The following is a 24,963-nucleotide window of genomic DNA, read 5'->3' as shown; positions in this document are numbered from 1 at the left end:
ATGGCGGAGCTGATTAACTGCCACTTTATCTCTCTCTACATTATCGCTCCCCGAGGCTTAGCACATGTCCCCCAGACCTGTGAGATCTTTGATCGATGTGGACATTCTGAGAGGTACAATCAAATGTGTCATTATTTGGTCTCCACTCACATAAACAGCTCCGAGTCCTTACAAAGAAAATGTGTCAATTGTATAAAATGGAAAACTGCAAGAGGGGGTAGTGCCCTAAGGAGTATAATACATTTCAAATTATTAATAATACATTTGTGCACTGTAGTTTACAGACCAGATGTGTATTAACTAATGAAGAGTCCTGATGCATCCATATATTTAATATATACTCTACTATAGATTTTCATACTTGACCTTAGGCAGGGACACTAGTGGGCCCTCTCCCACCAAAGCATGACACAAGGCAGTGGAGAGAATGTGGCATCTTTAACATCATTATCTAGTATTATTCTTTTCTTGCACTTTTTTTTTTTTTAAATAGCCAAAAATACATAATAATCACTATAAACGATGCATTGACAATCTACCCATACCCTTCAACATTTTACACATAAAAATCAGTACAAACTCGAAAAAGGGGGGGGCACGGGTAAAAGGACCCCCCTTTTCCTATACTTTCAATGGAAGCTTGGAGAGCCAAAAATCGGTACAGACCATAAAAAAAAGGTACTGTACCTGGAAAAAGGTACAGTTGGAGGGCATGTCTACCGCTACCCCATCACTTGAAACTGTTCTGAGCAGGACAGGTTTATGTGTGCTGATCTGCTCTTATCTGCTCTTGCCCCTGTAGGGCCGCTCACCTCCCACGCCTAACATCACTCTCACTTGCTTACTCCCTCTCCTTCCTGACCCAGAAGTACACGGCTACTTCTGGTACTTAACTTATGTGTCCACCTCCTTAGAACATGTAATAAACAGCAGAAACAGCTCAGACTTCCTGCTGAAGTCATAGCCCACCAGTTTACTACATTTGTGGCTTTAAAATGCCTACTGCCTTAAATTGTTAATGCTAGATATTTGACGCCTACTATTTTGGAGTTAGTTCTAGCCTATTTTATGTGTAAAATGAATAGCAGGGACTTGAGGAGCCACTGGAGGATGACACCCGGCACATGAAACCACTGGCAACAAGCATTAAACGCCCCTCGCAGTGGCAACGAGCATGACACACAGAGCAAGAAACCCCTGGTAATGTGCTAAACCCCTGACAACGAGCATGAATCCCAGCACATGAACCCCCGGGCAATGAGCATTACAACCCTGGCAATGAGCATGTCACCCAGAGCATAAAACCCCTGGCAATGAGCATGACACCCAGGGCATGAAACCCCTGGCAACGAGCAGGTCATTTGAAAGTAATTAGAAGCCTTACTGTAGGACAGGGGTGGGCAATTATTTCAGCTGGGGGGGGGGGGCACTTAACATTATTCATTAAATATCTGAGGGCTGCTGTCAGAATACCAGACCAGCCCGCAGAGCAGCGAGTGACAGGGGGCCACCCAACTGCTCCCGCCTTCTGCAGGACACTGGGGCCCTTGGGAGGGACAGCAGGAGGTATACCCTAGTCTGGCCATGGGTGGTATAACGCCATGTGCACCCAACCAGCATCATTCATCAACTCTGCCCAGGTGCTTCAAATAAAAGAGTCTACATTTGGCCATCCCTGGCAGGTGACGCAATCTTAATAACAGATCTATGAATTTCCCATTCATCATGTAAAAATAAGAATTTACTCACCGGTAATTCTATTTCTCGTAGTCCGTAGTGGATGCTGGGAACTCCGAAAGGACCATGGGGAATAGCGGGCTCCGAAGGAGGCTGGGCACTCTAGAAAGATTTAGGACTACCTGGTGTGCACTGGCTCCTCCCACTATGACCCTCCTCCAAGCCTCAGTTAGGACACTGTGCCCGGACGAGCGTACACAATAAGGAAGGATTTTGAATCCCGGGTAAGACTCATACCAGCCACACCAATCACACCGTACAACTCGTGATATGAAACCCAGTTAACAGTATGAAACAACTGAGCCTCTCAACAGATGGCTCAACAATAACCCGATTTAGTTAACAATAACTATGTACAAGTATTGCAGATAAACCGCACTTGGGATGGGCGCCCAGCATCCACTACGGACTACGAGAAATAGAATTACCGGTGAGTAAATTCTTATTTTCTCTGACGTCCTAGTGGATGCTGGGAACTCCGAAAGGACCATGGGGATTATACCAAAGCTCCCAAACGGGCGGGAGAGTGCGGATGACTCTGCAGCACCGAATGAGAGAACTCCAGGTCCTCCTTAGCCAGGGTATCAAATTTGTAGAATTTTGCAAACGTGTTTGCCCCTGACCAAGTAGCTGCTCGGCAAAGTTGTAAAGCCGAGACCCCTCGGGCAGCCGCCCAAGATGAGCCCACCTTCCTAGTGGAATGGCCATTTACAGATTTTGGCTGTGGCAGGCCTGCCACAGAATGAGCAAGCTAAATTGTACTACAAATCCAGCGAGCAATAGTCTGCTTAGAAGCAGGAGCACCCAGCTTGTTGGGTGCATACAGGATAAACAGCGAGTCAGATTTTCTGACTCCAGCCGTCCTGGAAACATATATTTTCAGGGCCCTGACAACGTCTAGCAACTTGGAGTCCTCCAAGTCCCTAGTAGCCGCAGGCACCACAATAGGCTGGTTCAGGTGAAACGCTGACACCACCTTTGGGAGAAATTGGGGACGAGTCCTCAATTCTGCCCTATCCATATGGAAAATCAGATAAGGGCTTTTACATGATAAAGCCGCCAATTCTGACACACGCCTGGCTGAAGCCAAAGCCAATAACATGACCACTTTCCACGTGAGATATTTCAGATCCACGGTTTTTAGTGGCTCAAACCAATGTGATTTTAAGAAACTCAACATCACGTTGAGATCCCAAGTTTTGAAAGAAAATCGACAGAGCCGAGATCTGTACTTTAATGGAGCCTAGTTTTAGGCCCATATTAACTCCTGCTTGCAGGAAATGCAGAAATCGACCTAGTTGAAATTCCTCTGTTGGGGCCTTTTCGGCCTCACACCATGCAGCATACTTCCGCCATATGTGGTGATAATGATTTGCTGTAACCTCTTTCCTAGCTTTAATAAGCGTAGGAATGACTTCCTCCGGCATGCCCTTTTCCTTCAGGATCCGGCGTTCAACCGCCATGCCGTCAAACGCAGCCGCGGTAAGTCTTGGAACAGACAGGGCCCCTGCTGTAGCAGGTCTTGTCTGAGCGGCAGAGACCACGGGTCCTCTGAGATCATCTCTTGAAGTTCCGGGTACCACGCTCTTCTTGGCCAATCCGGAACCACGAGAATTGTGTTTACACCTCGCTTTCTTATTATTCTCAATACCTTTGGTATGAGAGGTAGAGGAGGGAACACATAAACTGACTGGTACACCCACGGTGTCACTAGAGCGTCCACAGCTATCGCCTGAGGGTCTCTTGACCTGGCGCAATACCTCTCTAGTTTTTTGTTTAGGCGGGACGCCATCATGTCCACCTGTGGACGACCCCACTGATTTACAATCATTTGGAAGACTTCTGGATGAAGTCCCCACTCTCCCGGGTGGAGGTCGCTCCCGGGATGAACACTGCTGACAGTGCTAGTACATGATTTTCTGCCCATCTGAGAATCCTTGTGGCTTCTGCCATTGCTATCCTGCTTCTTGTGCCGCCCTGTCGATTCACATGGGCGACTGCCGTGATGTTGTCTGACTGGATCAGCACCGGCTGGTGTAGGAGCAGGGATTTTGCTTGACTTAGGGCATTGTAAATGGCCCTTAGTTCCAGAATATTTATGTGAAGGGAAGTCTCCTGACTTGACCATAGTCCTTGGAAGTTTCTTCCCTTTGTGACTGCCCCCCAGCCTCGTAGGCTGGCATCCGTGGTCACCAGGACCCAGTCCTGTATGCCGAATCTGCGGCCCTCCAAAAGATGAGCACTCTGCAGCCACCACAGAAGAGACACCCTGGTTCTTGGGGACAGGGTTATCAAGCGATGCATCTGAAGATGCGATCCGGACCACTTGTCCAACAGGTACCACTGAAAAATCCTGGCATGGAACCTGCCGAATGGAATTGCTTCGTAAGAAGCTACCATCTTTCCCAGGACCCGCGTGCAGTGATGCACCGATACCTGTTTTGGTTTTAGGAGGTCTCTGACTAGAGAAGACAACTCCCTGGCTTTCTCCTCCGGGAGAAACACTTTTTTCTGGACTGTGTCCAGAATCATTCCCAGGAACATTAGACGTGTCGTCGGGACCAGCTGTGACTTTGGGATATTCAGAATCCAGCCGTGCTGGCGCAGCACTTCCTGAGATAGTGCTACTCCCACTAACAACTGTTCCTTGGATCGTGCCTTTATTAGGAGATCGTCCAAGTATGGGATAATTAAAACTCCCTTTTTTCGAAGGAGTATCATCATTTCCGCCATAACCTTGGTAAATACCCTCGGTGCCGTGGAGAGTCCAAACGGCCGCGTCTGGAATTGGTAATGGCAATCCTGTACCACTAATCTGAGGTACTCCTGGTGAGGATGGTAAATGGGGACATGCAGGTAAGCATCCTTGATGTCCAGGGATACCATGTAATCCCCCTCCTCCAGGCTTGCAATAACCGCCCTGAGCGATTCCATCTTGAACTTGAATTTTTTTATGTGTTCAAGGATTTCAAATTTAAAATGGGTCTCACCGAACCGTCCGGTTTCGGCACCACAAATAGTGTGGAATAGTAACCCCGGCCTTGTTGAAGTAGGGGTACCTTGATTATCACCTGCTGGGAATACAGCTTGTGAATCGCTGCTAGCACCGCCTCCCTGTCTGAGGGAGCAATCGGCAAGGCAGATTTTAGGAACCGGTGGGGTGGAGCCGCCTCGAATTCCAGCTTGTACCCCTGAGATACTATTTGAAGGATCCAGGGATCCACCTGTGAGCGAGCCCACTGATCGTTGAAATTCATGAGGCGGGCCCCCACCGTACCTGGCTCCGCCTGTGGAGCCCCACCGTCATGCGGCGGACTTGTCAATATTTTCTGACAGTTTATCCGACAACGCAGCGGCAGCACTGCACATCCATGCTGACGCAATAGCTGGTCTAAGTATAATGCCTGAGTGTGTATATACAGACTTCAGTATCGCCTCCTGCTTTCTATCAGCAGGTTCCTTAAGGGCGGCCGTATCCTGAGACGGTAGTGCCACCTTTTTAGACAAACGTGTGAGCGCTTTATCCACCCTAGGAGGTGTTTCCCAACGTAACCTATCCTCTGGCGGGAAAGGGAACGCCATTAGTACCTTCTTAGGAATTACCAATTTCTTATCAGGGGAAGCCCACGCTTCTTCACACACTTCATTTAATTAATCTGACGGGGGAAAAACTACAGGTAGTTTTTTCTCCCCAAACATAATACCCTTTTTTGTGGTACCTGGATGTAAATCAGAGATATTTAACACCTCTTTCATTGCCTCAATCATGCAGTGAATGGCCTTAATGGGCATTAAATTTGACTCATCGTCGTCGACACTGGTGTCAGTATCCGTGTCGACATCTACTTGTGCCATCTGAGATAGCGGGCGTTTCAGAGCCCCTGATGACTTTTGAGACACCTGGACAGGCACGAGCTGAGAACTCGGCTGTCCCGCAGTCGGCATGTCATCAAATTTCTTATGTAATGAGTCTATACGTGCACTCATTTCTTTCCATAAGCACATCCACTCAGGTGTCTGCCCCCCAGGGGGTGACATCCCTTCTAAAGGCATCTGCTCCGCCTCCACCTCATTATCCTCATCAAACATGTCGACACAGCCGTACCGACACACTCCACACACACAGGGAATGCTCTATATAGAGGACAGGACCCACAAAAGCCCTTTGAGGGGACAGAGTGAGAGTATGCCAGCACACACCAGAGCGCTATATAATGCAGGGACTAACTGAGTTATGTCCCTTATAGCTGCTTTTTAATATAAACTATATACTGCGCCAAATTAAATGCCCCCCCTCTCTCTTTTTTACCCTTTTCTGTAGAGTAGTCTGCAGGGGAGAGCCAGGGAGCTTCCTTCCAGCGGAACTGTGAGGGAAAATGGCGCCCAGTGTGCTGAGGGAGATAGCTCCGCCCCTTTTCCGCGGCCTATTCTCCCGCTTTTTTATGGAATCTGGCAGGGGTATTTACCTCATATATAGCCCCTGGGGCTATATATTGAGGTATTTTTGCCAGCCAAGGTGTTTTTATTGCTGCCTCAGGGCGCCCCCCCCCAGCGCCCTGCACCCTCAGTGACCGGAGTGTGAAGTGTGAGAGGAGCAATGGCGCACAGCTGCAGTGCTGTGCGCTACCTTGGTGAAGACTGATGTCTTCATGCCGCCGATTTTCCGGACCATCTTCTTGCTTCTGGCTCTGTAAGGGGGACGGCGGCGCGGTTCTGGGACCGAACATCAAGGCTGGGCCTGCGGTCGATCCCTCTGGAGCTAATGGTGTCCAGTAGCCAAAGAAGCCTAATCCGGCTGCAAGCAGGCGAGTTCGCTTCTTCTCCCCTTAGTCCCTCGCTGCAGTGAGCCTGTTGCCAGCAGGTCTCACTGAAAATAATAAACCTAAGACTATCTTTCTTCTAAGAGCTCAGGAGAGCCCCTAGTGTGCTTCAAACCTCGGCCGGGCACAAAATCTAACTGAGGCTTGGAGGGGGGTCATAGTGGGAGGAGCCAGTGCACACCAGGTGGTCCTAAATCTTTCTAGAGTGCCCAGCCTCCTTCGGAGCCCGCTATTCCCCATGGTCCTTTCGGAGTTCCCAGCATCCACTAGGACGTCAGAGAAAACGTGTTCTAAATGGTTTAATAAGTGCATGTACAACCTTTAATACACAGTTCAAGTCATACTTGCCTACCTGACCCTTTCCATGAGGGAGAAAATGCTCTATTCCTGGACTTTCCTGGTAATGTATGATTGCCATCCAGGGCCGGCTCCGGGGCTTGTGGCGCCCCGGGCGGCTTTAGGGGGCGTGGCTTTGTACAGGGGGCGTGGTCATTTACGCCCCCTGTACAGCTGAATTGATGTGCGGTGCGCGATGACGTCATCGCGCACCGCACAGCAAAGGTCCTCTCCACGAAGGGAAGCTAGACGCGTAGCGTCTAGTTCCCTTCGTGGAGAGGACCTTTGCTGTGCGTTGCGCGATGACGTCATCGCGCACCGCACAGTAAAGGACCTCTCCAGGAAGGGAAACTAGACGCGTACGCGTCTAGTTTCCCTTCCCAGCGGTAGCGGCCGGGGGCAGCGGGCAGCACACACCAGTAGCGGATCTTGCCCTGGTGCGGCGCCCTCCGGAAGGCGGCGCCCCGGGCAAAAGTACTGCTTGCCTGTGGCAAGATCCGCTACTGTTGCCATCACCTGTGGTGAAACACCTTTCTTATCAATTAACTAGCTCACCACAGGTGATGGCAATCATACATTACCAGGAAAGTCCAGGAACAGAGCATTTTCTCCCTCACGGAGAGGGTCAGGTAGGCAAGTATGGTTCAAGTTAGTCGTGTGTACTAATTTTACATAAAGCTCATACACAGTATTACATGTATAGTAAAAATACTATACATGGCATGTTATACTATACATGCTATGTAGTGAATTATCGATCAATCGATCGAACCATCAGCCTATCCAATATAATGCCAAAGTTGAGCTATGAACTGTCTATAATATAATATGCATACAATGCTATCCGGAGCTGTACATGCTGCATTCAGCAGCAGATGTTACATATAGTAAAAGTGCATCCTACAGTATGTGCTGCATGTATGACTCCCGTGAGCCCCGTGGCAGTAGCGGTATCCCTGCAATGCACAGCGCACAGCAGGCTGCATGTCGCACAGCACAGCACGGGTTACCAAATCTTGCCTTGGCCCGAATAAACCTTGGGAGCACAATAGGCTCCTGTGTGCATCTGATCGGCAGCCCTGAGACCCTATGAGGTGACTAGTGGTTTATTTACTGTCCAATCCCAGCATGGGGGCGGAGCTAGAGCAGCTGCCGAGCGTTTTCCTGACCGCTGAGTCCCGGCGCTGAGCAGAGCAGCAGAGTGAGCTGTGACTGTGCCGGGGGACGGGCGCTCTGCAGCGGGACTGGAGCAGGGACTAGGGAAGCCCACATGGTCAGTACCAGCGATGACTCTCCTATTACTACTGCTGTCAGGGCTTGTGCCGATGTCCTGCGGCCAGTTTCCTCTCTCTGCCGGTTATAGCTCTACTTTCCGTACTTCTCGCAGCAGCGTTCTGCAGGCGCTCCGGCCGCTTTGTTGGTTGTCACAGTTTTCCTGTCCTCCTTTATAGGATCGGCCCATTGTAGACTTTCCATCTGCTCTGCTACAGTATAAGCTATTCTGCCGTACTATCTGCACACTGTCTGATACTAGTGTAAATGTGAGTGTATGTATGTATGTATGTATGTATGTATGTGTGTGTGTGTATATGTGTATGTATATATATATATATATATATATATATATATATATATATATATATAATATTACAATTGGCTGTCCAGCATAGTTCTCTATGTGTACCATAGGTGTGAAGATGCTATGGAGCATGTCACTCTAGTAGTGGGGGTCACCCTCCTCCAGGTAACCCTGCCAGCGTGCACTGCTTGGTCTCCTCTTTCCTGCACCATCCATGTGAATGTTCAGCTGTCAAATCTGTGGGTCTGACTGGATTTATATTTGAGTCTGATATTTCATACATCACACGTATGTGTGCCCATGGGTGACTAACTTTTTCATATGTTGTTGGGTTTCATTTGAAGGATGACATTGACAAACCTTTATTACTTTTTCCAATATAGATTGAGTACAAGAGGTGTTGCTGGACTGATTCTGCATTATACTTATGCCTACGTTTTGCTGTAGGTGTAACATTGCTATGTACCTGAATGTACAACAGATGTGCTTAGCATGTCAGCTGATATTATACATTTGCATTGCAAGGATGCTTGTTCATTTGAAGTACCTGTCTACCTGTGAGATCCGCCACCTGTTCTATAGTGTCCTACCTCTCCGTTTCCTCCCCCTGTCACTCATCCCTCCTTGGCCACTCTTTCCAGGGAAGGGAGGAGTTGAGTTTGGCAGGGAGGGTTCCTACGTGGCTGGAGACCTGGGCTGAGAGCATGAGATTCCTGTCTCCAGGAAACCGCAGTACCACATTCTCCCTCCATGAGATCCCCCCCTCCCTGCCTTACAAGTGTCCAGGGAGTAACACACTGATACTCCAGCTGCAGTCACTAGGCAACCACTCGGATGCAGTATGGCTGCACAACTCGCTGGGCTAAAGGATCATTTGTTTTGGGTTTGTTTTTTTTGTTTTTCCCCTCAACAAAATTTGTCTAATTTCTCCATTTGTAAGAAGTATTTCCGCCCATAGGAGACATAACTATGTAAAGCTAAGTTTGGTTAGGATTATATTGTTGATATTTGCAGGTTTATCCTGAGGATAAAAAAGAGAAGACGATTGTTTCCCCTGACTATAGTCCTCACTTCCACAAACTTCTTTCTAAGCTCTTTAGAGCAGCTGGTTCTTAGAAAACAAATGTTATATTTCATGTCCATATCCTTCAGAAATGTTGCTTGGATAGTTGTAATCGTTTCAGCGTTCCACGGTGTGATAAATAGCCTCTGTTATTTGATTCACTACTGATATAAATATTAGAGGGTTATGGCATAGTAGCACTGTAAGGAATACATATGTGTTTCCGGCAGACGGAATGCTGGCTGTCAGTATCCCCAGAGTGGCATCCTGCCCGCCAGAATACTGGCAGCGGGGCAAGTGCAAAGAGGCAGTCGCCACAGGTGTCGTAGCCACCCATGAGTGGGAACAGCCCCTGTGCGCCGGTATTTCAGTTGTCTGCATTGTCTACTGTCCAGATTCCGGTGTCAGTATCCTGACCGCCGGGAACCCTGCAGCCGGCAAATTAACTGCATCCCCACTGTAATTGTGCTGTCCATCCAGTAGCCAGGTCTGCCTTCTAAGCCATTTGGTGGCAAAGAGAAAAAAAAAAAAACGTATGGAAAAACAGCTTACGCTTGCAGAAGGTATGTGCATCAGGTTTACACCAAGAAACAAATAATATAGTATGTGTCTAGTTTCTACTATACCAGGGGGTGTGGCTGGACAGTGTTGGTATGAAATGTTACAGTACCTAATGTAGGGCCTGATTCAGATGTGGTTGAAGTTTGCAGCATACTGTATTTGAAGCTGTAAATGCAATCCCATATGCAGCTGCAATGTGTCCTGCGCCCTCATAACTTTGATAATCGACTGCTCTGTTTCAGATGCTGCTACCTTATATGTGGTGGGGGGTGGTCTTCAGTTTGCCAGCGTCCGGGCTCCTGATGACCAGCATACCGGCGCCGGAATCACGACCGCCGACATACCAACAGCTTTTCTCCCTCTTGGGGGTACACGACCCCCCTGGAGGGAGAGTAGATAGCGTGGCCGCAGCGAGGCCGCAATGGGCTCATTTGTGCTCGCCAAGCTCTCGGTATGCCGGCTGTCAGGATTATGCTGGCTGCCGGGAGCCCGACCGCCGGCATAACATACTACACCCGCGGTGGGTGTCTCAGTATAAATCCAGATGGCAGCGTAATTTGCATATTTATGCACAGCTGCTGCATACAAAATTGCAGCTGCGAATGCATTTGTGTACATCTGTGAATCCGGCCCTTAGTTATTAATAATGTTAAATTGTATTTACCATGTATAATGCTAATATATATGAATAATTAAATTCCAGCTATATACAGTCCAAATATAGATGAACAAGTAAATTCCATTTATATACAGTCCAATACAAACATGCATAGCCGTTCTTTTGAAAACATCAAATGGGAATCTGCTTTCGTGCCATGGACCAATTGCAAATATCAAATAAATAATAGTAGTAGTATAATAATATCTAATAATAGTAATAGTCGGTGGGAGGGATCAAGTTACACACGGCCAGTAAGAAACAACTAATTATCATACACATCCTGAGAAGTGCATAAGTGCCTTTGATGTGAATGACACCCCTGCTATACTAGGGCAATACTTGCAAGCCTCCTCCATCCGCCTTACATCATCTCTAAAAGCAAGGATCCGTAAGAGCAAAATGCAACAAAATCTCTACACATTCAGCTCTACACAGGAGACTCTTAGATGGGATTTCCATTGCTGGCAATGTACTGTCGGGAATAGTAACTCAAATTCCATGGGATGCAAGGCAAAACTTGCAGTTTATATGGATGCGATTTGCCATTCCATATAATGGCGAAACGTGCCCATCTTGCAGTGTTGGATTCCTAAACAGCCATTGAGCATATATAGTTTGTGGCTCTACCTGAGTGAAATAGAAGGGGAATGTGTAGTTTTGTATATGCAACAAATTGAATTATCCAGTTGTTAATTGTTATTACTGGCAACATTTATGTTAACATTATTTAAAAAAAAGTTTAGTACACTGTAAATTATACAATGCATAGTATTACCTGTTGGGTAATAAGAAAACAATGTTTCTAGTGCGCCTACACCTGCAATTCTACAAGGGTTTAAGCATTTTGAAGATGTTAAATGTTACGCATAGATGGGAACAGCATGACTTGTGCTGCTGTAGCAGTTGTCTAACAGAGCTGCAATTTCATCCTCTGAATGGTCCATTTGTGACAGAGATACCAAGGAATGTGAGGTTACCAGGTCAGGGGATTAAAGCCTATCAAATGTGAAAGAATCTTTGGATTAAAGGGAATATTTGACCCTTTCTGGCCAGAGCTTTGTGGGATTTTTCTCACCCTCTCTTGCAACTCCAGAACTGTAGCAGACATATCTACGAGTACATCACAGTAATTGTACATTAATGAGATGGAGTTCCTATGGAAACACATAAGTAATCTGTTTAAATCATAATAACAATCAGCAGAGCCCTAATAAAATTGTAATTTATGCTAGTGGTGACTGTATCAGATGTATTTATTTGTTTAACTAGCATTATAACTATTTTATATTTATACTCCTTTAAAAGAACATGACGACTTATTTCTTTTATAGATATGCTAACTTTCTCTGCTTTATTGTGGAATTTGCGTAGCTTGGTCTTCACCTATTTAAATTTGTGTTGAATCAAATTGCATAAGGAGTGATCCTATAGTATAAACGGGATGCGGTTAGTATCCTGGTGGTCATGTGACAGACGCCGGAATCCCGGCACCACTCGGAATCCCGACGTCGGAACACCGACCGCCGACATCCTGGTGGGTTTAAGCGCTAGGGTCACTGCCAAGCTATGTTCAAATCATTCTGACATTGCAATAATAAAATTATTTAAATGTCAGTGAGAAGCCAAGTGCTGCACTTAGCATTTTTGGTGCAGAGTCGGGGGGTCATTCCGAGTTGATCGTAGCTGTGCTAAATATAGCACAGCTCCGATCATTCACACTGACATGCGGGGGGACGCCCAGCACAGGGCTAGTCTGCCCCGCATGTCAGTGCCGCCCCTCCCCCTGCAGAAGTGCAAAGGCATCGCACAGCAGCAATGCCTTTGCACTTCAAGAGTAGCTCCCGACCAGTGCAGCTTTAGCGTGCTGGCCGGGAGCTACTCGTCGCTCCCCTGCCCGCAGCAGCTGCAGGTGACGTCACACAGCCACCGCTGCCCGCCCCCCCTACGGTCTGGCCACACCTGCGTTGGCCGGATTGCGCCCCCTAAATGGCGGCTTAACGCCGCTATCCAGCCCCCTCCCGCCCAGCTACCGCCTCTGCCTCAGAGGCGTTCGCTAGGCAATGACGTATGGCATGTGCCGGCGCACAGCGGTGTCGGTGCACTGCGGTGCCGGCGCATGCGCAGTTCCGACCCGATCGCTGCGCTGTGAGAAACTGCAGCGAGCGAACGGGTCGGAATGACCCCCACAATGTGAAACAAAGTGTAAGAATTAATAATGCATGTTTTTTTACGAGCTTTTAGTGCAGTTTTATGGTGCAGGACAAAAAGAAAATGTGCCACAAAGCAAAAACACACCCAGGGGCCTCATACAACTAAGATTGTATTTTCATTTTAAAGCAATGTGTTTGATATTCATTGTTAAATGCATTTTTACAAGGAATGTACAGTTCTCTGTAGTGTTCCACTACAGTACCATAGGGCCCGATTGAGACCTGTTCGCTGTTGTGTGAATTCGCACAGCGGATGATTATCGAATGACTGCGTATGCACCGCAATGCGCACGCGTGTCACCAAACAGCAACAGGATGGTGCGAAAATTTAGATCGCAAGGCGTTCACAAGGTTATTGACTGGAAGAGGACGTTTGTGGGTGGTAACTGGCCGTTTTCAGGGAGCATCAGGAAAAACGCAGGCATTCCCAAGCGTTTTCAGTGCGTGTGTGACATTAGCTCCAGCCCCGATCAGCCTGTTTGTATCACACTGTAGGAGTAAGTCCTATGCTATGAACAGACTGGAAAAATCATTCGATGGTGAGTGAGTTGCGAACGGATTTGAAGTTGTCCGCTGTCTGGCGGAATTTTCGCATGGTGTACATATGTATTCACACACTTGCATAGGGGCGGGTCTTCACTCTCCCCGGGCGGCGGCTATCTGATAACGGACCTCTGCAAATTTGCAGCACAGCGATCAGGTCTGAATTAAGCCCATAATCAGTAGGTTTGGTAGCACTAGAACTAATGTCTTCTATTGTCGTTAAATGGTTACTTATTAACCCTTTGCTCTTATTATCAAAAGTGGGAATTCTATTTCAATATTTCTCTTACGTACTAGAGGATGCTGGGGACTCCAAAAGGACCATGGGGTATAGACGGGATCCGCAGGAGCTTGGGCACACTGAAAAGACTTTGACTGGGTGTGAACTGGCTCCTCCCTCTATGCCCCTCCTCCAGACCTCAGTTAGACTTTGTGCCCAGGAGAGACTGGACAGTCACTAGGGGAGCTCTACTGAGTTTCTCTAGAAAATACTTTTGTTAGGTTTTTTATTTTCAGGGAGACGTGCTGGCTACAGGCTCCCTGCAGCGTGGGAGTGAGGGGAGAGAAGCAGACCTACTTCTATTTAGTTAAGGGCCCTGCTTCTTAGGCTACTGGACACCATTAGCTCCAGAGGGTTCGATCACTTGGTGCGCCTAGCTGCTCGTTTCCGGAGCTGCGCCGTCACCCCCCTCACAGAAGCCAGAAGAAAGAAGCCGGGTGAGTATGTGAAGATCCGAAGACATCAGACGGCAGAAGACTTCAGTAACGAGGTAGCAGCGCACCGTTTTCCATACCCCCGCCAGCATTTCAATTTCAAATTTTAGCGGGTCTGAAGCGCGCCGGGAAGGGGCAGGGCTTAGCCGCACAGCTCAGCAGCGCCATTTTCTCTCATCCACAGCCGCTGCATGAGACGCTGGCCCGGGACCTCCAAGCTCCAATTCAAGTAAAAGGTAGCAAATCGGGGGGGGGGGGGCGGCACAGATATTTGGTGCATATATATATTGATAACAGCAGCTCTTTCCACATATATCGTTTGGTGGGATATATGGGGGCTGGGTTGTGGGCTGGTATACTCCCTCTGTGTTTTCTCTATCCGGGCTTCCTTGTAGGTCTGTCCCCTAGCTGAGACAGTGTGTGTGTGTGTTGGTGTGTCGGTACTCCGTGTCGGCATGTCAGAAGCTGAGTGTTACTCCCCGGAGGAGGTGGCTGGGGGCGCAGATACGGGTCTGGAGATGGCTCTGTCGGCGCAGCCGACACCTGATTTGCTTACGATGTTAAGTGCTCTTAATACAAATGTGGCCTCATTGTCTAAGAGATTGGATAAATCGGAATCTCTGACACAAGTGTGGAGAAAATCCATGGAGGATGCTTTGTCTCAGGTGCAGGCCCCTTCAGGGGCGCAAAAGCGTTCGTTTACCCAGATGGTAGATACGGATACCGACACAGATTCTGATTCCGATGTCGACTTCACTGAGGCTACCTTACACCCAAGGCTAGTTAAGAGTATTCAGTACATGATTGTGGCTATTAAAGATGTTTTACGTATCTCTGAGGAACCTGCGGTGCAGGAAACAAGGATTTGTTTATTTAAAGGGAAAAAACCTGAGGTGAAGTTTACCCCCTCTCATGAAATGAATACTCTTTGTGAAAAGGCTTGGGAGTTGCCGGACAAGAGGTGGCAGATTCCCAAAATAATTTTCATGGCGTATCCTTTCCCCTCTGATGACAGGGACAAATGGGAGTCGTCTCCGAATGTCGACAAGGCTCTTTCCCGGTTGTCTAAGAAGGTGGCGCTTCCGTCTCCTGACACGGCAGCTCTCAAGGATCCGGCGGATCGCAAGCTGGAGACGTCTCTGAAGGCCATTTTCGCTAATACGGGTGCATTGCTCGGACCTGCTGTGGCTACGGTATGGGTGAGTAGTGCTATTGCTAAATGGGATGAGAATTTAGCTTCTGATATGGATACCCTTGATAAAGATAATATTCTTTTGACTCTTCTTTATATCAAGGACGCTGCAGATTACCTGAAGGATGCGGCGATGCAATGGCGATCTCGGCTAGGAGGGCGCTGTGGATCCATCAATGGAATGCTGATGCCGACTCCAAGAAAGCTATGGAAGCTCTCCCTTTCAAAGGTAGTGTCTTGTTTGATGACGGCTTGGCTGACCTGGTGTCTACCGCGACTACGGGTAAGTCATCTTTTCTTCCTTATGTTCCTACACAGCAGAAAAAGGCACCCCATCAACAAATGCAGTCCTTTCGTCCACATAAATACAAGCAGGGTAAAGGTTCGTCCTTCCTCGCTTCCAAGGGTAGAGGACGGGGAAGAAAGTCGCCTGCAGTATCAGGCGCACAGGACCAAGAGTCCTCCCCCGCCTCTACCAAGTCCACCGCATGACGCTGGGGCTCCCCTGGGGGAGTCCGGACCGGTGGGGGGCCGTCTGCAGCTCTTCAGTCAGGTCTGGGTTCAATCAGGCCTGGATCCTTGGGTTCTAGAAATAGTGTCTCAGGGATACAGGCTGGAGTTTCAGGAGATGCCCCCTCACCGCTTTTTCATTTCGGCCTTGCCAATGTCCCTTCCGGACAGGGTGGTCGTGAAGGCAGCAATACAAAAGTTGTGTCAACAGAGGGTCATTGTTTCCGTTCCCCCGTCCCAACGGGGGGAGGGGTTCTACTCGAGCCTCTTTGTTGTTCTGAAGCCGGACGGTTCGGTCAGACCTCTTCTGAACCTAAAATCCCTCAATCCTTACTTGAAAGTTTTCAAGTTCAAGATGGTATCTCTTCGGGCTGTGAGTTCCAGCCTAGAAGGGGGGGATTTTATGGCGTCAGTAGTTATAAAGGATGCCTACTTACACGTCCCGATTTATCCTCCGCATCAAGCTTTCCTCAGGTTTACGATACAGGATTGTTATTTCCAATTTCAGACGTTGCCGTTTGGGCTTTCCACGGCCCGAGGATTTTCACCAAAGTCATGGCGGAAATGATGGTTCTCCTTCGCAAACAAGGGGTTACAATTATCCCGTACTTGGACGATCTCCTGATAAAGGCGAGGTCCAAGGAAAAATTGTTAAGAAATGGGGAATTGTCTCTGTCGGATCTGTGACAACACGGTTGGGTTCTAAATTTACCGAAGTCTCAGTTGATTCCGTCCACTCGGCTGCCCTTTCTGGGCATGATTCTGGATACGGAGTTACAGAGAGTGTTTCTTCCGGAAGACAAGGCTCTGGAACTACAGACAATGGTCAGGGAGCTTCTGAGGCCGACAAGTGTGTCGATTCATCAGTGTACTCGAGTTCTGGGGAAAATGGTAGCGGCGTACGAAGCCATTCCGTTTGGCAGGTTTCATGCCCGGGTGTTTCAGTGGGATCTGCTGAGCAAAATGGTCCGGGTCTCACCTGCACATGCACCGGAAAATATGCCTATCTTCCAGGGCCAGGATTTCTCTCCTGTGGTGGCTGCAAAGTTCTCACCTTCTAGAATGGTGCCGATTAGGAATCCAGGACTGGGTCCTACTGACAACAGATGCAAGTCTCCGAGGATGGGGCGCAGTCACCCAAGGAAGAAATTTCCAGGGGAAATGGTCAGACCAGGAATCTTGTCTCCACATAAATGTCCTCGAGTTAAGAGCCATTTACAACGGCCTGCTCCAAGCAAAGAGCCTTCTTCAGGGTCGACCTGTCCTGATCCAGTCGGACAACATAACAGCGGTGGCGCATGTAAACCGTCAAGGCGGAACAAGAAGCAGGGCGGCTATGGTGGAGGCCACAAGAATCCTTCGCTGGGCGGAACAGCACGTGAGCGCTCTGTCAGCAGTTTTCCTCCCGGGAGTGGACAACTGGGAAGCAGACTTCCTCAGCAGACACGATCTCCATCCGGGCGAGTGGGCTCTTCACCAAGAGGTATTTGCAGAATTAACGAAGCGTTGGGGAATTCCTCTGATTGACGTGATGGCGTCTCGCCTCAACAAGAAGCTTCCGAGGTATTGTTCCAGGTCAAGGGACCCTCAAGCCAGTGCAGTGGACACCCTGGTGACTCCGTGGGTGTTTCAGTCGGTGTATGTGTTCCCTCCACTTCTTCTCATTCCAAAGGTGCTGGGAATTATACGACGAGCAAAGGTTCGGGCGATTCTCGTAGGTCCTAATTGGCCGCGCAGGGCCTGGTATCCGGATCTTCAGGAATTATTGGTGGAAGATCCTTGGCCGCTTCCTCTAAGAGAGGACCTGTTACTGCAGGGGCGATGCGTGTTTCCAGACTTACCGCGGCTGCGTTTGACGGCATGGAAGTTGAGCGCCAGATCTTAGCTCGAAAAGGTATTCTTGGGGAGGTCATCCCCACTCTCCTTAAGGCTAGGAAGGAGGTTACGGCGAAACATTATCACCGTATTTGGAGAAAATGTATTTTGTGGTGTGAAACCAAAACTGCTCCTGCGGAGGAGTTTCACTTGGGTCGGTTTCTCCATTTTTTGCAGGCAGGCGTCGATGCAGGCCTGAAATTGGGTTCCATCAAAGTGCAGATTTCGGCTTTATCCATTTTTTTTCAAAAGGAATTGGCTGTCCTCCCAGAGGTTCAGACTTTTGTGAAGGGAGTGATGCATATCCATCCTCAGTTTGTGCCGCCTGTGGCGCCGTGGGATCTTGAAGTGGTGTTGCAGTTTATTTTGTCTCCCTGGTTTGAACCTTTACGTAAGGTGGAGTTGAAGTTTCTCACGATGCAGGCCTGAAATTGGGTTCCATCAAAGTGCAGATTTCGGCTTTATCCATTTTTTTTCAAAAGGAATTGGCAGTCCTTCCAGAGGTTCAGACTTTTGTGAAGGGAGTGCTGCATATCCATCCTCCGTTTGTGCCGCCTGTGGCGCCGTGGGATCTTGAAGTGGTGTTGCAGTTTATTTTGTCTCCCTGGTTTGAACCTTTACGTAAGGTGGAGTTGAAGTTTCTCACTTGGAAGGTAGTCATGCTTTTGGCTCTGGCGTCTGCCAGGCGAGTGTCAGAGTTGGCGGCCTTATCTCACAAGAGTCCTTATTTGATCTTCCATTCAGATAGAGCAGAATTGAGGACTCGTCAACAATTTCTGCCGAAGGTGGTTTCTTTGTTTCACATTAACCAACCTATTGTGGTGCCTGTGGCTACGGATGCTGTGGCAGTTCCAAGGTCTCTTGATGTTGTAAGAGCTTTGAAAATTTACATCGCCAGAACGGCTTTTACCAGGAAAACAGAGGCCTTGTTTGTCCTGTATGCTTCCAATAAGATTGGGAATCCTGCTTCTAAGCAAACTATTGCACTATGGATTTGTAGTACGATTCAGTAAGCTCATTCTTCGGCGGGGCTACCGTTGCCGAAATCAGTAAAGGCCCATTCTACCAGAAAAGTGGGCTCGTCTTGGGCAGCTGCCCGAGGGGTCTCGGCACTTCAGCTTTGCCGAGCAGCTACGTGGTCGGGTTCAAACACCTTTGCTAAGTTTTACAAGTTTGATACCCTGGCTGAGGAGGACCTCATGTTTGCACAGTCGGTGCTGCAGAGTCGTCCGCACTCTCCTGCCTGTTCTGGAGCTTTGATATAGACCCCATGGTCCTTTTGGAGTCCCCAGCATCCTCTAGGACATAAGAGAAAATAGGATTTTAGTACCTACCGGTAATTCCTTTTCTCCTAGTCCGTAGAGGATGCTGGGCGCCCTTCCCAGTGCGGACTGTTACTTGCAGTGTATTATTACTGGTTAAATTTGTTTACACGCGGGTTGTGTATTAGTTATATTCAGCTTGTTGCTGTTGTTAATTCATACTGTTATCTGGTTTCCTGATACTCCGGTTGTACGGTATGTTTGTGGTGTGGGCTGGTTGTTTCTCGCCTTAGTTTAAACAAAAATCCTTTCCTCGAAATGTCCGTCTCTCCTGGGCACAGTTCCTATAACTGAGGTCTGGAGGAGGAGCATAGAGGGAGGAGCCAGTTCACACCCAGTCAAAGTCTTTTCAGTGTGCCCAAGCTCCTGCGGATCCCGTCTATACCCCATGGTCCTTTTGGAGTCCCCAGTATCCTCTACGGACTAGGAGAAAAGGATTTACCGGTAGGTACTAAAATTCTATTATTGCCTGTTAGAAGTACATGCTTGAGTTTGACATATAAGTCTACTTGCAAGTTTTGAAACCTGCAGCTTATCTAGCTTTTAATCATACTGCTCTGTATTTTGTGATTTGATTTCTAATGTCTCATTATTGCAGCAGTTTAAGATACTTTAGAGGTTGGAGTCCAGGAGAGGTCGGTGTGTAAGTGATTACAGTTTATGCACACACGGATTCCTTCACGCTGACAGATTTCCTGCTAACTAGGATTTTTTTTGCTGATCCTTCCTTGTCTGTCCCTGGCCACTGAGTGCAGAGTTTCCGTTTCAGTGGCCCCACTCCAGAGGGCTGGGAGGCATCCTGGTTTCAGACATTTTAACCCTTTCATTGCTGCATGACCTAACAAACGAGGCACATCGTTACAGCAAATCTCAAAAAGAAAGTTAGGTACATGAGACAAACTCCAGATTTATACAGTTAACAGTCACACTGATTGTTCTTTCTTTGTTTATTGGTTCAAGCCTTGACTAATTATGTGCAATGAGTTTGTTTGTATGTGTTTTGTCATATGCCTTCCATTTACCTACAGTACTGCGTTTTACTGGTTGGTTTATTTATTTCGTTAGTCTAAAAAAATCATCCATATCTCTGATGTGAATGCAGATTTTGTAAAATATTTTTGTTGATGAAATGTAAATTCTGGGTTTGGCATGATATCACTATTAGCTGTTGCTTTCTCATTGTAGTTAAGAACAATAATTTATTTCCATTATATTCTAACTTGCTGCCACCTCCCATTCTCTCTTTACTGCTGATTCATTGATTCAACAATCTCCCACTGCATGTTGCTGCTATGGTTTACTTATCCCACCTACTGTAACCTACAGTATGTAGTGTGCCCAAAATGGCTGCCTCACCTGGTGTGCTCCTGAATGGGATGACAAATACATTGACCTGGCAGTCATGTTGGGCCCCTACACCTTGCGATAAGATGCTGCAATCACACTTTTTGTGTCATCTGTTCTAGGTGCTCCCTATCCCACCTAAGGTAATCCTACGTAGTGCGCCCAAGATGGCTGCCTCAACTGGTACCTTTATGGGTGGAATGGACAACCCATGGAAGTTATTACCAAAAATGTCTTCACAAACCCAGCATTATACTTATTGTGCTTGCTGGACTTTTGTTGTTTTTAGTTAGTTCTGTGTGGTTTTCTACCTTCTGTACTTTTAATGCCTTTCTACAGTGTATTATGTTTTTGATGGGGGTAATTCCAAGTTGATCGCAGCAGGATTTTTGATAGCAATTGGGCAAAACCATGTGCACTGCAGGGGAGGCAGATATAACATGTGCAGAAAGAGTTAGATTTGGGTGGGTTATTTTATTTCTGTGCAGGGTAAATACTGGCTGCTTTATTTTTACACTGCAAATTAGATTGCAGATTGAACACACCACACCCAAATCTAACTCTCTCTGCACATGTTATATCTGCCTCCCCTGCAGTGCACATGGTTTTGCCCAATTGCTAACAAAAATCCTGCTGCGATCAACTTGGAATTACCCCCTATGTTTTTGATGTCTGTACAGTGACTGCTGGAGAAAAGCGCTATATAAATAAAATGATTATTATTATTCAAACGCAACAAATAAAACACAACAGGCGGAGGTGCTTTTGAAGAGCATGTGTGATTATAGTTTCCGTACATCTCTGTAAAGATGTATTTAGCTCTTTGTTCTAATTCATGGTAAATACGTAAAGTATGGTTAATGCTCATGAACACCCTAGATCAGGGCGCCCACCCCTGCCCTAGATAGTTGGTACTTAAGGTTCTTAACCCCATTTCACATAAAGGTGTGCAGAGTAAAGTTGCCACATGTTTACACCATACTGAAATTCATCATCGAGGCTCCCCCCACTTCACTATGCCGGTAATAATGATAGTGGGACCGTTGCAGTTGTTTTACCCTGTGACTACCACTAGGGGGTGCAAAAGGAGCAATTTAATTGTTGCTCCTTTTAAACACCTGGCAGCCACAATGATGACATTTCTTCTCACAGCCTCCTGTGGGGCATGAAGAACTGTGTGCTAAGTCGGCAGTTTGGACGTCCGAACGGGAGTTTGGACACCCAAAGCAGAACTTATGACGGGTTTAGCCATTTTATGCAACTAAACCCTGTCTATTTGGGCGCGACATGCGCGATATACATGTGCCCCCAAACATCAATTGAGTTGTGACAAATGTTTGTGCGTCTAAACAGTCCCGTTTAGACAGGAAAATTAGACACCCAAAACAATTGAAACTGCCCCCTTGTGCAGTGGTGGGTGGGGCCATGATGATGCAATCACGTCATCACTCCCACTGTTCTACCCACTTTCAAGTGACCCCGCCCCCAGAGGGGGCAGCCAGGAAGTAGGTAAATATGGTTTATACGTTATTATTAATACATAATATATTAATACATAATATCAGACATAAGAGAATCAGACAAAGGACATTATTAATGTGTTCTGTATAATACGGATGATATATAGTGCTGCCTAAGGTAGATTCTAAGGATATTAGAAGCTGAGCGTTTGGAAATCAAGGTGACTTGTAATACCTGTAATAATTCACATTAAGCATTCCTTATTGTACACTACTTTTCCTACTGAACACTGAAGCGTAACATCAGAATGTAATATTTATATATGTCAAGATGTTGTTTATGGTGCTGAAAATCTAACCATTGCAGCCCAGAACCCTGCTACTCAGTGGAGGTGGAGCTACAGTGACGCACTTTAGTGTTCATTGACTGACCTTCTGTATGATAAGAAACAATTTACCTCCTGAGTACAAATATAATATTAGAAGTCACCACTTGATTTTCGTGATCTGTATAAAGCCACTTTGCCTACAGTCTAAAGCCGGGTACACACTAGACGATGTGTGTGCCTGGCGATATCGGTGGCGACGGGAGTGCTGACATCTGCAAGGGCATACACACTTGCCGATGGTGGCAAGGGGGAGGAGCGGGGTCATGCTGCATTCAGCAGCATGGTCCTCACTGGCGATATCACCCGTCGGCCATACGTGCGTATTCGGCGGGGGAAGTTTCTGATGACGCGCGTTCACCAGACAATATCGTGAACGATGTGTCGTAATCGGGCACATTGTCCACTCTGTCGTCTAGTATGTACCTAGCATTACTCATAGGACTAATCCGTAACTTGTACTATCCATATAGCTTACATCGGGGAGTGCCTGCATTATAGGTCACCAATTAGTTCTGTAACCATATACGTGTCACAGATCTTCAAGTCTAATTTCTGCAATAATTTATTGTAGAGGGTGCGATATTCCTTTTAATACACAAGGCTTCTTAATGGAAGTCCAGGCATCAGAACTCACTGGTTATACATATATTATTTGCAGAAGTTAGATACATAGGCTATTATATACATAGGAGATTCACTGGTGTATTATATAACTGCTAGTATACTGGACCCAGCGATGCTACGTTGACTCCTTTCCCTTTTCCTGGCTCTAGACTTACACTGCATACAGTAACGACTCCCTTATCTCTGTCCACTGCATTGAGAGCCGTTATCGGGGGGGGGAGAAATGGGGTAAACTACCGCCCCGCTCCCACTACATATGACTATCTCAGGACAGGCCATGGCTGACTGGGATCAGTATGAAATGCCGGCGGACGGGATCCCGGCTGTCATGATCCCGTCCGCCGTAATGCTGGCAGCAGGGCGAGCGCTAGATAGCCCCTTGCGGGCTTGCTGCGCCCGCCACGCAGGTTCTATTCTCAGGCACCCACAGAGGAAGAATAGACTGTAGTGCCGGTAGTCCGGCGACTGCATTTCCCGGTAGTCGGGATTACGGCATCAGCTTTGTGGCTGCTGGGATCCCGACTAGCGGTATTTTAACCACTTCCCGGCTGACTATTATATAGATTAGTCCAGTGATGATTTGTGTTGTGTGTGACACTTTCATCTACAAAGATCTGTAGTAGAGACAAGTAATAGAGATCTAGGGCTGCTTTATTCATCCTACTGTACTTCAAGGTTACTTTAAGCCTGCCACTAATTAAACCTAGCGTCCATATTCGGTTTTGGGCCATTCCATGAAAATGAGTAAAAATATCCCATATGTGACAAAAAAAAACAAAAAACCCTCTGTAGCTGAGTATCTTTTGAGCTGTCAGCATACCTGTAGGTTGAAAAGTTAAATTAAAGCTCGTTCTCAGGTTTTCATTAAAAAAACAAAAAACAAAACAAAACACAGGCTCTTAATTTAGAGCTGAGGGGAATTATCATAGTAGATTTTTCCTTTACAAAATGGTGCTGTACCTGGCTTGTCCTGTGCGCGACAACTTCATTTTGGTGGTTATTCCGAGTTGTTCGCTAGCTGCTTTCGTTCGCAGCGCACCAATCAGGCAAAAAAAGGCACTTCTGCGCATGCGTATGGGGCGCAATGCACACGCGCGACGTACTTTCACAAAAGCCGATGCAGTTTCACATAAGGTCTAGTGCAGAGGCGTAACCAGGGTTTTTGGAGCCCAGGGCAAGATGTAAAATGGGCGTGGCCACACACCAGAAGGGGTGTGGCCACTCTCCAGAAGGGGTGTGGCCACTGAAAATGGCCCACAGTGCCAGTTACATTGCCCCACAGTGTCAGATACAATGCCCCACAGTGCCGGATACATGCCCCGCAGTGCCGGATACATTGCCCCGCAGTGCCGGATACATTGCCCCGCAGTGCCAGTTACATTGCCCCGCAGTGCCAGTTACATTGCCCCGCAGTGCCAGTTACATTGCCCCGCAGTGCCAGTTACATTGCCCCACAGTGCCGGATACATGCCCCACAGTGCCGGATACATTGCCCCACTGTGCCAGTTACATTGCCCCACTGTGCCAGTTACATTGCCCCACAGTGCCAGTTACATTGCCCCACAGTGCCGGATACATGCCCCACAGTGCCAGTTACATTGCCCCACAGTGCCAGTTACATTGCCCCACAGTGCCAGTTACATTGCCCCACTGTGTCAGTTACATTGCCCCACTGTGTCAGTTACATTGCCCCACAGTGCCAGTTACATGCCCCACAGTGTCAGTTACATGCCCCACAGTGCCAGGCCCCACTCAGTGCCAGTTACATGCCCCATTTGGTGCCAGATACATGCCCCACTGTGCCTGTGCCCGTGCCCCCCCCCCCCCCCCCCGTTCACTCACCGGCCGCTTATGTGAGGGGAGGAGAGCGCAGCGCAGCACCTCTCCTTCCCCTCACCGCCTCTCCTTCCCCTCACCGCTCCGACCAGGTCTCCCGTCCCGTCTCCGGCGGCTGTGTCTGGCGCCGGTTCGCTAGCCAATCGGAGCTCGCGGACCGGCAGCCAATCAGGAGCCGGTCCGCAAG

The 24,963-nt window shown here is 47.8% G+C and overlaps 1 protein-coding gene across 1 annotated transcript in view; it reads left to right on the top strand.

Moving 5' to 3' along the window:
- The first annotated feature begins 8,020 nt into the window (after window positions 1-8,020).
- AMOT (angiomotin) overlaps window positions 8,021-24,963 on the top strand; it is a 123,143-nt gene continuing 106,200 nt past the window's right edge. The window contains exon 1 of the mRNA XM_063937329.1: window positions 8,021-8,166. The gene's annotated coding sequence lies outside the window, so the exon portion shown is untranslated. The remainder of the gene's footprint in view (window positions 8,167-24,963) is intronic.

Source organism: Pseudophryne corroboree, chromosome 8 (genome assembly GCF_028390025.1).
Source record: "Pseudophryne corroboree isolate aPseCor3 chromosome 8, aPseCor3.hap2, whole genome shotgun sequence".
In the NCBI taxonomy this organism is placed as follows: Eukaryota; Metazoa; Chordata; class Amphibia; order Anura; family Myobatrachidae; genus Pseudophryne; species Pseudophryne corroboree.
The sequence above is the reverse complement of the archived record's forward strand: the minus strand, read 5'-3'. Positions and strand labels throughout refer to the sequence as shown.